Source organism: Meriones unguiculatus, chromosome 6 (assembly GCF_030254825.1).
Source record: "Meriones unguiculatus strain TT.TT164.6M chromosome 6, Bangor_MerUng_6.1, whole genome shotgun sequence".
NCBI classification, from domain to species: Eukaryota; Metazoa; Chordata; class Mammalia; order Rodentia; family Muridae; genus Meriones; species Meriones unguiculatus.
Window position 1 is genome coordinate 134569467 of NC_083354.1, and position 9903 is coordinate 134579369.

The 9903-nt window shown below is 40.6% G+C and overlaps 1 long non-coding RNA gene across 1 annotated transcript; it reads right to left on the reverse strand.

The window, feature by feature from the left end:
- Positions 1–431: 431 nt before the first annotated feature.
- Positions 432–5396, reverse strand: LOC132654576 (uncharacterized). The gene is made up of 3 exons (XR_009592199.1): positions 5221–5396; positions 4368–4504; positions 432–2635 (listed from the first exon to the last, which is right to left on the reverse strand). It is a non-coding gene; the product is annotated as an uncharacterized LOC132654576 (long non-coding RNA).
- Between the last annotated feature and the right edge of the window lie 4507 nt (positions 5397–9903).

Sequence of the window (9903 nt, forward strand, 5' to 3'; positions counted from 1 at the left end):
TATACAATTGGTTTGGTTTTGGAGGGAAAAGTTGGCATTTAAACAGATAAGGAAAGCTTTCCTGGGTGTGTTCTGGAGTCTCTGTGTCACTGTGTTGAAAGACTCTGATAAAAGCAGAGAAAATTTTAATACCACACATCCCATACCAGAATTACTTAACAAAAGCCACAAGAAAGTTAATGTTGTCATCTCACATTGTTCTATAGGTCTCTCTTCCTCCCACCCGTCCTTCCTATAATATTTATCTTTCTTACATCAAAATATTAAAGTTGGAAAGTCTGATTCAAAAACAGTATCTTTTTTAAATTTAATTTGATTTTATTAATTATACTTTATTCACTTCAAAAACAGTATCTTTAATTCTTACTTTAATCTTTTCTTTGATCCAATATATAACCCCAAAAGACATAGACACTTAAGTAACTTGCCATTAGCATATGTGTGTGCTTTTTACATATAAAATATCATTTGCAGTAGATGACTAAAACTTGAAAATAGACATCTTGGACTATTGTCACTGGGGATAAATAAGGGATATGGAAGGCATTTATGTCCTTTGGAGGAGCTGGGGATGAGGGAAGGTGTTGACTGAGGCCTCAGAGCGTCCACCAGTTCTAAGTAGAATCATCTTCATTATCCCCCTCTCCTTATTCTTTCTTTCTTTCCTCCTTCCTTCCTTTTCCATCCTTCTTTTCCTTCTCTCTTTCATTCTTGTAATCTTTAGCTTGATAAACCTCATCTTGCCTGACAGTGGGGACACCATTGATGCACAGTTGTGAACCCTTTCTCACTCTTGGAAAGGGTTGGAACCATCTTGGAACCATCAATAGAAAGCTACGATGCTACACAAAGGGATTCTGGGGTTAAAGAAGATGGTTAAGGCCCATTGTTTTTCCCATTCTAAAAATTTAGCTTGCAGGGGTAGAGGGAGGCTGCTCCTATTGTAAACAAACCTTTTGCCTTTATTTTGAAAAAAAAAATTAAAAAGCTAACACAGGATAAGCAGGGTTCACAGGTCAGTAGACTTTAAGCAAGAAAAATATTTCTCTGAGTCTTGGCTCTGATGGAAATAAGCAAGTTCTAGTGTGGAAAGACAGCCATTCTTCACTTGTGAACAAGTGTGTCAAAGACCTAATTATACATGTCTTCTTCCAGTGTAGATTTGTCACTGTTGGTGAGAGCCACAAAGGATTTGTTGAGAGAAGCTCAAGCCATAACCTTTACCTTCACCATCAGCAAATTGTCCCTGGGTTCTGTGCTGATGGCAGCATATTATGATAATAAAGCTGAAATTTTAGTGTATTGGGCCGCCATGAAAATACCTATGAGGAGTGGATTGATTAGGCTTGGTGGTGGGAAAAGGAAAGGAGTGAGGGAAGGAGAGATTGATTTTGATTTGAAAAGCCAGAAAAGAGTACGACACAGCTGGCACTTCTTTGCTGAGATGTTCGCCTATTCATATACAGAGTTTTTCCTAGTACTGGTGACACTCGTTCAGGGGATCCTTTCAAAGGCTTAGATAAGAGAGCTATCAGGGAAACTCTGTGCCAAATATTAAGGGACAGACATCAGGTGCTAGGTCTAAAGAGCTGGGAGCTCAGGAAGAACCAGGGGCTCAGGAAGGGTGCAGGCTGCAAGTAACTTGGACGGAGCATTTGAAGGGGTAGAGGTCACCCCCAAGAAGGGGAAAGTGGGGTTGCAAGGTACGGGGTGACTTCTATCCTGGAAGGACGAGGCAGGGTCACCCCAGTGCGGAACATAAAAGCTTCCTTACTACCAAAAGTAAGATAGGAGATCCAGACTTTCTCCCAGAAGTGTTTAATAATGTGGGACACAGACTTATTCTTTCCCTCAAGAGCACTAATCCTCTGTGGAGGGGTAAAAGCAAGCTTTAGTTTTGCCTTTTCAAACAAAAGAAGAGTTGAAAATCTTGTGGGTCATAAAATAATCTTACCTACTATATCTTCTGACACTTTTCTTAGCATCGGTGTTGAAACGTTTAACACATTTACCAAGAATTAAAGAATGTTTAAAGAATTAAAACATACAAGTGACATCTCTGTTGCTGAAGGCCTGTGGAGTATTGTTTTAACTGATGGCGTGTGCATCTTGTGGTCCCCCACATCCCAAGGGAAGCTCTGTCTTGAGGCAACAGTTTCCTAAGAAGAAAATGACAATGTGCTCCTTTAAGGGTTAGAGAATACTTACGTGGAAACCTCACAAAAGTGGCGTTATGTCCTTAAACATTCTAAAGATCATTGTTAATAGGATCAATTTTTGTGTGTCATTCAACTAGATCATTCATGGGCCTTAAGAATGGCATTTCAGTAGAGACAGGGAGTGACTGGGGGTGGGGAACGGGGTAGTGAGGAAGGGCCCGCGAATTCCATGTGATCAGCTCAGCTGCAATAATCTCTTTTCTCCTTCCTGACGAAGCCACACATGAGAGCACTCTGGTGTCTTTCATCATTATTTGTCACCCTTTTGTGTGTAGCAACTTATATCCACAGCCATAGCAGCAATTAAAATGAAAAAGAATCAAACAATGTTCTTAGTGAATGCTCAGAGTCCAGTGCCACCAAGCGCCGACCCTCTATTGACTGGGGTACCTAGTGCTGTTCGTGCCCGGCAAGCACTGTGGAGAAAAGGGAAGAAAATAAACTGTTATATGCAGAATGTAGGGATGGTTTAAAAGATAACATCACTTAACACTTTGACAGTGGCTAGGGTGCCTGTACCAGACTCTCCCTTCATGAAAATGTAGAAGAGAACAGAGCAAACGACAGGATTCAGGCTTAGTTGAAAATATCAGGAACATTAAATTTTGGTAGATAGGTAGTCAAAAAAGAAAGTCCATCCAAAGAGAAGGCAGTCTTGTTTCTGTTGAAAAGTCTTCTGAAAATTTCAGATTATCATCTGATTATTTAGATAGTTCTCCCAAAATTCAATGTGTGTGTCACTATGTTGTCAAAGAATGTACATTTAAATTGCTTTCCATTTTAAACAGCAAATTGAAGGAAAAGATAATAAATGAGATTCTCCAAGACCACCCATAGAGGGGCTCAGCACTAGCTACACATGCTTTCTCTGTGATACCTGTGCTGGTTACGGTCATGTATTCTAGAAAGTGAGGACTCCAGAAGCTGCTCCCTCTTTCCGCATGAGAAATATGTGTGTGTGATTTCCATCAGAAATTTTTAGAGTCACTGTGAGATTAATAGTTTTGCATGCATGTGTTCGTTCTTTCACCCAGAGTGTAGGTTTTAGAAAGTCTCGCTGATCAGCTTCATTGGGATACCAAAGATGCATTTCACAATCATGGGTAAGGCAAACTCTGATATGTATTCGTTATATCTTACAATTTTGTAGGAAAAAACATATTTCCAAAAGCAACTGATATTTAAAGTGGTATGCTGCTAAAATTCTAAGGTGATATTAAGGATTTGAGCGAATATAAAAATGAACCTTAGTTTCAGAGCTGAGAGTGTCCTTTTCCCCTGTGGCCTGGCAAGGCAGTTACTCCAGAGGGAAGTAATTGAAAAGCTGGCAAGAGAGTCCATGTCACAGAGAACCCTCACTCCCTTTATTAGGGGACCCACAGGAGACCAGAGCTTCCTATCAGCAATAGGGGAGGGGGTGAGGCAGAACGAAGGAAGGTGGGGCAGGGAGGTGGTGAGGGAAGAGCCTAAGACCAGAATGTAAAGTGAATAAATAGATAGATGGATGGATAGATGGATAGATAGATGGATAGATAGATAGATAAATGGAAAATACTGAACTTTCTAGAAAATGGCCCAATATCAAATGGAAGAAAGTGTGGTTCCAGGAAATCAAAGAAGTAAAGCTGTATCTGAAATGACAAGAATGATGAAAATGTATAGGAACATGACTCAGAATGTATTCATGTATGTACAGCAACATCTAGCACATTCTTCATGCTCCTGTTGCAAATTTGATGTTCAATAAATATCGGCTGAAACCTGTTCTGGAGTTGGGCCAGGATTCCTGGGTAGTGACTTGACTTTTGTGTAGTGAAGGAAGTAAGGAATTGCCTGTATTTTAGGGTGGTCTCTGCCAGACATGCCTGCCTGGCAATGGCCAAAGGCCACTATGACACAGGACATAGTGTCCTGTGTTACAGACAAGAGCTTGCTTAGTCATTTCTCTCAATAGAGAATTCCCAGGAAGAGTTCTTTCCCCAAAGATATGCCATTAAGACCTTAGGATCTCTTAGAACGCTCTATGTGGCTACAACCTGGGTGACAAGAGCTGGCAAAGCTGTTGGCCAGGAAAGCACTTTCACACAACACACTGAGAATTCATTGTGATTGCCCAGTACTGTGGAGAAACGGCGTTTCTTCCTTTACCTCAGCTAGGACTTCGTAGCGATGTCTTTTAACCCCTCAAGAATGGAAAACTGGTGAGACCTGGAACCAGAATGGAAGTGGAGGAACCACCTTTCCTATGCAGTATTTGGATATCCACTGTAGCTTTCACAGCTCTCCTTAAAGCAAATACAGAATGTCTTAGAAGACAAACAAGAATTTAGAGGCAGCCCTATTAAGGTTCTCCAAAAATGTCTTTGCTTCTAAGAATAAGGACAACAGAAATGGAAAGAATCCAAGTACCTTACACAGCCAGCCTGGTTCAACCAGGTAGTTCTGCAGCTGAAAAAGGACCGGGACTGCTTCTTTAGAGTGATCACATTTTCTTGTGTAAATTTTGGCAAAATAGGTGACTCAGATGATCGGTAGGGAGTGGCTGGCAATTTGGCTTTAAATTTTGTGAACTTCCTTCAATACCCACTTGTTTGCTAAGATGTCAGCTGCAAGATTAGTGGAGCAGAGGGGGAGTGCCGTGCATTCACACTGGCCCTATGTCTATTTTCAGTGTGAAAGGAACTGGCTGGAGAGGGTTGCAAACACTTGAAGCGATGCGTTCTGCATTACAACGAAATGCCTTCTTCCACAACACCCAGGACTCCCCACTTCCCTTTTAAGGACGCCGTAACCAGACCAACTGACACCAAAGCAAAAGCAACCAAACAACAAATACCAGGATATGCTAAACATTGGAAATGTTACATTAAAATGGACTCTTGAAGTCTGAATCCCCTCGAATTTTAATTGGTAATTAACAATATTTAAAAAAACTACACAGACTTTAAAAAGGCAAGCAGAGGCTCTGTCAGAATTGAACCAGCAGAAGCCTAACAAATACCTTTCCATAAGAAGCACGGTGGCTGGTGGCACCCACAGGTCAGCTGTGCGAAGGGCTGGTGATTTAAAGCTGGTGTCACTCGGCCAGCCTTGGACTGACTGAGGGAAACAACGCTCTGACGCACACTCAGCTGAGCTCTTTTTCTGAGTCTTCTAGTTATTGTAAATACAGGAGCATTTGGCTGCACTGCAGAGACATTTGAAAGCGTTCTGATACGTTGTCTCTCAGGAAATCTTTTTAAAACTCAGAAAATATTATTATTTGACAGGCAAATAAAATGGATCAAAATTACTTAACATTTTAGAAACAAATATGCTTACGATAAGATTTCTGGTAATACTTAGTGTTCATTGAGAAAGTAGGGTGATGATCTTAACATAGGTTCTTTCAAGTGTTGTGATCTCCAATTTCACATTGACCAGGAAAACTGTCCAAAATCTTTTTTAAAAAGGATGTAATGTAGAGTAATTGAGACTTGCATAGAACAGATGTCAAAGTCTGCAGTGTCAGAAACCCAAGTAGTCCCTGCTTTGCTCCTATGGTGCGAAATCTCTTTTTTTCTAATACAACTTCAAGGCCGTTTGTAATTATTATGTTTTATGTTACTTTATTTTGGTTGTGTTTACAGGGAATGCTGTACAGAGGAAGACAAGGCAACCAGTCCTGATGAGACCTGATAGGCAAGGGTCAGAGGGAAGTGGAGGAGGACCTCCCCTATCAGTGGACTAGGGGAGGAGCATAGGGGGATAAGAGAGAGGGCAGAATGGGAGGGGACTAAGGAAGGGGCTACTGCTGTAATGCAAAGTAAATAAATTGTAATTAAAAAAAGAAAAGGAAAAAAATCACTTAGCCAGAGCTTGGCATATAGCAAGTGCTCAATAAATGTTTGTAGCATAAAGAAATGAAAACTGAAAAGCCATGTACGTGTATTTGAGCTGAAGGAGGTGCTAGGCTGCGGAGCATGGAGAAGATAGGACTTCTGCTACCTTGCTTTTCCCGTCCAGGAACCGGCTGCAATGGAATCTGAACTGTAGCGATGTTGGTACTGGGCAGGGTCTGTATGGCAGTGCTGACACACACCTGTGCTTTAGTGACGGCACACCTCTCTCCCATGTGGCAGTGCACACCTGCACGGTAGGGACGGTGCACAGCTGCGCTTCAGGAATGAGCACACCTGTGTTGCAGTGATGACGCTGGGAGAGAGGATAGGCGCTGTGGGAAGGGGAGGCTCAAGGAGAGAAAACAAACAAGAAGAGGGAGGAAAACCTGTGGAGAACTTCAGAGCTGAAACTACGAGTGCCTGTGTCATGAGGTGAGGCAGGAGAGGAAGGCAAGGCACTGGGCTCACTGTGACCAGGATGGCAGATGGAGATCAACCTGAGGATGCTCGGGGTTTGAGGAACTATTGTGCAAAGTCAATATTACCATTATGAGGAAGAAATAAAACACAAACAAACAAACAAACAAAAGCCATACTCAATTTCTCCCTGGTACTCTCCCCTAACTCTCCCTTTGTTTTTACAAAAGGGAAGACAGGAGGTATGCGAAGCAGGAAATTCAACCAGTAGCAGAATTCACATTGTGAATGTATCTGTGACAGGAACTGTTAACATAGCATCTGGGTTGCTGACACACAGCTACCCAATTTCTAGGTAGTAATTTTAGAGTATAATTCTGTATTTTAAAATTATTTGGAAATTGGAATTTATTATGGTTTTCTTAATGAACACAGCTAAGAGACCTCAAACTCTCTGTGTGCTAATTTGGCAAAGAATAAATCCTGCCATAGAACCTCAATGAGCTTTGCCATTTGTGAATCTGCTACCAGGGCAACTCTTTTGGGGCTCCAATGAATGGCCCCTAATAGGCTGAGGCCAGCCCATTTATACAGAAGCGACTCACCAAATGCATTCTTTCAAGGCTTGATATTTCTCCTCCATCAGCAATATAGGGAATTATCCTGTTCATACCTGGATGCATTCACCAATGAACACAGGGACGCCTGTGATCAATTACCCTTTAAAGATTTTCAGTTATATATGTGTGTGTGTATATATATATATATATATACATATATATACATATATATATAATGATGTATCAAAACTAAATATGAATGAAAAGACTAATTATTGAATTTTAAATGACCATTTGGTAATAAATAAAATCTATGTTCAAAATACAGTCACCATTGATTTTTAGAGCCTTGTTAACATAGAAGAAATAAATTCAAATAAAATTAAAAACTCAGAAAACTAGTAATTTTTTTTTATTAAAAATACAGTGAAGATCAGACATTCTAGTCTAACGTGATTTTCGGGGTGACTCTGTTGGTTCTACTGACACTGATATTGAAAGTTTCATAGGGGCATGGATAGTGGTTTCCCCAGTGCCCTGTCCCAGGAGCCTCACCAATGCCAAGAACAAGTTTCAAGTGTCTCCAGGACTGAGGTGGGGAAGTGAATAGAGAAAAAGAGAGGAGCTTAGGGTTGAAGAGGTCACGCTGTTTCTCAATGTCAAATTTAGCAGGCACTGTCTAAAATTTCCCATGCTTCTTTTTTCTCCCAACACCATTGAGAGTCTTGTCAAGACTTATTATTATTACTTTATTTCTGTGTTATTTTGGGGCCTTCATATAAATATTTGAAAGTTTTAATAAAGCAACTTGTAGGTAAATGAATGATGCATTTATGATAATGGCTGCAGCTATTTGAAAGTGATCTTTCAAATTATGCTGTAACAAATACATGTAAAATGAAAATTCCCCCTCTTGGCCTTAGTGCCTTTCCATGATCACAGGCCTCTCTGGATATGTGGAATTTCTCTATCTCAATTTTATTTTCAATCACAAACCTCAAATCTGTTGGAGAACATCACTGAACCTGAGACAGATGGTGCCACCTCAGAAAGAAGGCGTGGAGATATACCTGTGTGAGAATTAGACCAGGAGGTGTGTGTTGGCGGTAGAACAAAAGGTAAGAGAAAGAGAGAATCGATCTAAACCAAGGCTGGCTCACGTAACAACCTGACAATCCAGTGGTGTAAAAGATTCCACATACAAATAAGTAGCATGCAATCATTTCTGTCAGAAAAGGGCAAAGATCAAAGGAATTTCCTCAAGCAGGGCAAGATGGCATGAATATAGAAATAAAGTAAATATTGGGTAAGTGAGGATTTCACTCACCTTGCTAATGAGGAAGCTTGCATTTCTCTGACTCAGCTGCTGTCTGGAGGTAGCTGCCACTCTCTCAGACCCTGAGAGCTGGACTGGCACTCTTAGAACAATCTCCAAGCTTCAGAATTGGAGCAGGGCACAGTCTTATAACTACAGACTGCCTCACACTTCAACACACATAGTAAAGAAAATACTCCTTGTAGTTCACAGTTGCTTGTCTTTCTGAGATTGAGAAAATGGAATAACCAGTGTCAGATGTCTGTGTCAAGGGAAAGCAGTGAGTGATGGGGAGGGTGCAGGATGGGGCGAGGGGTTGGGGTTGGATACTAATGAGGAAGAAGGAACACAGAGTACTGTTTAGATGTGAAAGACAACAGAAAAAGACCTCTTATGGCAAAAACATGGCCAGATAACTTGACTTTGTGATGACTGTAGAGGTGAAAAGGGGAAGCTCACTGCAGACTTGTCTGTTATTTCTCTTTCTCCATAAATGTCACACAACTTATGCTATTCTTAATTCTTTGCCGATGGATGGATAGTTGGCAGTGAAGACCAAAACAGAAATTTTCTTAGAACATCATGATTTGTAAGCTTCTGATCTAGCCTGTTATGGAGAACAGCAATTAGGAAGTGTGCAGGTGGTATCAAAATCCCTTCACTAACGCCGAAATCTTCAGTATCAAATCACCTCCCAACATTAAAAACCAAAATAACACAAAACTTAAGCTTGCTTCTAAGTATGGTATTTGTAATATAACTACCAGCTGAATTAAACTTTACATTTCTAAATTAGCCAAGTTGTTATGCTTTGGGATTTATCATAGAGAGGTTCAAGATAGAAAATGATTAGTTTTCTTGTAAACTAGGTTACTCAATAATTAATTTATAATTTATATGTTTGTCCTGCTTACATGCCTATGAACCACAATGACTGTTTGATATCAGAAGATGCAGCAAGAAACTGTAAGATCCCCTGGAGCTGGTGATACAAATGGTTCTGAGCCACCATGTAGGTGCTGAGACTTGAACCTGGGTTCTGTGGTAGGTAATTAAGTGATCTTAACCATTGAGGCATTTTTCAGGCTCAATTAATTAATGCCGACACCTGGTTTCAGTCTATAGCACAATCTAGCCTGAAACTTACTTGTGTGTCCCTGTCATCTTGAACTCATGCCAATCCCTCTGCCTTAGCCTCCCAGCTGGTAAGACTACAGGTACGACCTACCATGTAAAGCTCTATTTCATTATTCTATGATTAAATGAAAGGAGGGTCAATTGTAAGAGGAAACATAATGAACCGCAATGAAAAGTTTTCAGTACAGCATTTGTCAATGAGGCTCTTTTGTATACATATTTAGGTGTGCAACTTCCAAGACGTGATGTTTCTATGAGCATGGACAAACATATCTATGCATGTACATTTCTGCTTTCTGCGAAACTGATGCCACTTATGCAAATTTTTCTGACACTTGGTTTCATTTTAACTTAATAGCAACATGCCATGAACC